Genomic DNA, 2500 nt, shown 5'->3' with positions numbered 1-2500 from the left:
TTTCGTGTCGCCACATTGCATACGAACCGCATGAAACTTCCAGAGGCATTTGCAGCAGGAATGCATGTGCACTCAAAAAAGTGAATATTTCTCACGGATAGACCCCGTGATACGCTAGAAATTGGCGGGGATGTCTCTCTTGTGGCTCACGGGGCTGTTAGGGTGGCACAGAAATCCCTCGGAATGGGAAAACGGGTCATTTTCGTGTCGCCACATTGCATGCGAACCGCATGCAACTTCCAGAGGCATTTGCAGCAGAAATGCATGTGCAGTCAAAAAAAAATTGATATTTTTCACGGATAGACCCCGTGAAACGCTAGAAATTGGCGGGGATGTGTCTCTTGTGGCTCACGGGGCTGTTCGGGTCGCACAGAAATCCCTGGGAATGGGAAAACGGGTCATTTTCGTGTTGCCACATTGCGTACGAACCGCATGAAACTTCCAGAGGCATTTGCAGCAGGAATGCATGTGCACTCAAAAACTTCTATATGTTTCACGGATAGACCCCGTGAAACGCTAGAAATTGGCGGGGATGTGTCTCTTGTGGCTCACGGGGCTGTTAGGGTGGCACAGAACTCCCTCGGAATGGGAAAAGGGGTCATTTTCGTGTTGCCACATTGCATAGGAACGCCATGAAACTTCCAGAGGCATTTGCAGCAGAAAGGCACGTGCACTCAAAAATTTTAATATTTTTCACGCATAGACCCCGTCAAACGCTAGAAGTTGGCGGGGATGTCTCTCTTGTGGCTCACGGGCTGTTAGGGTCGCACAGAAATGCCTCGGAATGGGAAAACGGGTCATTTTTGTGTGGCCACATTGCATAGGAACGGCATGAAACTTCCAGAGGCATTTGCAGCAGGAATGCATGTGCACTCAAAAACGTCTATATTTTTCACGGATAGACCCCGTGAAACGCTATAAATTGGCGGGGATGTCTCTCTTGTGGCTCACGGGCGCTGTTAGTTAGGGTCGCACAGAAATCCCTCGGAATGGGAAAAGGGGTCATTTTCGTGTTGCCACATTGCGTACGAACGGCATGAAACTTCCAGAGGCATCTGCAGCAGAAATGCATGTGCACTCAAAAACGTCTATATTTTTCACGGATAGACCCCGTGAAACGCTAGAAATTGGCGGGGATGTGTCTCTTGTGGCTCACGGGGCTGTTAGGGTCGCACAGAAATCCCTCGGAATGGGAAAACGGGTCATTTTCGTGTTGCCACAATTGGCATACGAACGGCATGAAACTTCCAGAGGCATTTGCAGCAGAAATGCATGTGCACTCAAAAACGTGAATATTTTTTCACGGATAGACCCCGTCAAACGCTCGAATTTGGCGGGGATGTTTCTCTTGTGGGTCACGGGGCTGTTCGGCTCGCACAGAACTCCCTTGGTCCACCTGATTCGTGCATACAGGCAGCAACTAAAACTCTGTAAACCTGCTGTGAGGACATCTAAACAGTGGACCAGTGAGGCTGTGGAAGATTTGCGGGCGTGCTTAGACTGTACTGACTGGGATATGTTCACGACTGCTACCAATAGTCTGGATGAACTCACAGAGGCTGTGTACATCAGCTTCTGTGAGGACTGCTGTATCCCAACACGTACCAGGGTGAACTTTAACAACAACAAGCCCTGGTTCTCAGCAAAGCTCAAAAGGTTGAGGTTGGAGAAGGAGGAAGCGTTTAGGAGTGGGGATAGAGACAGATTCAAGGAGTCGAAGAACAGGTTTAGCAAAGCGGTGAGAGAGGCTAAACGACTGTACTCAGAGACACTAAAACACCAGTTCTCTACTAACGACGCTGCTTCTGTCTGCCAAAGGGCTCAGGCACATCACCAACTACAAACCCAGAGCGCCCCACACCACTAACGACTCCCGCCTAGCCAACGACCTGAACGAGTTCTACCGTAGATTTGAAAGACAATTGGACTGTCCTGAACCACCCCTTCCCACCCAAGAGGCCCCATCCCCCACCCATACTACAGAAACGACTCTCTCCTTTCAGGAGGGAGAAGTTAATGGGCTTTTCAAGAGGCAGAATCCACGCAAAGCAGCCGGGCCGGACTCTGTCTCTCCAGCCACCCTCAGGCACTGCGCTGGCCAGCTGTCTCCGGTGTTCACCAACATCTTTAACACCTCCCTGGAGACATGCCATGTACCAGCCTGTCTCAAGTCCTCCACCATCATCGCTGTGCCCAAAAAGCTAAGGCCAACAGGACTAAATGATTACAGACCGGTCGCCCTTACATCTGTGGTAATGAAGTCTTTTGAGCGCCTGCTCCTGGCACACCTCAAAGCCATCACAGACCCTCTCCTGGACCCCCTTCAGTTTGCCTACAGAGCCAACAGGTCTGTGGACGACGCAGTTAACATGGCCCTCCACTTCACCCTACAGCATGTGGACGCCCCAGCATCCTACGCCAGGATCCTGTTTGTGGACTTCAGCTCTGCCTTCAACACCATCATCCCTGCCCTGCTTCAGGACAAGCTCTTCCAGCTGAA

The sequence above is a fragment of the Petromyzon marinus genome, unplaced genomic scaffold (assembly GCF_048934315.1).
Source record: "Petromyzon marinus isolate PM22_M1 ecotype Great Lakes invasive population unplaced genomic scaffold, UKy_Petmar_22M1.pri1.0 PM_G_Scaffold_212, whole genome shotgun sequence".
Classification (NCBI taxonomy): Eukaryota; Metazoa; Chordata; class Hyperoartia; order Petromyzontiformes; family Petromyzontidae; genus Petromyzon; species Petromyzon marinus.
This window is presented reverse-complemented; position numbering follows the sequence as displayed.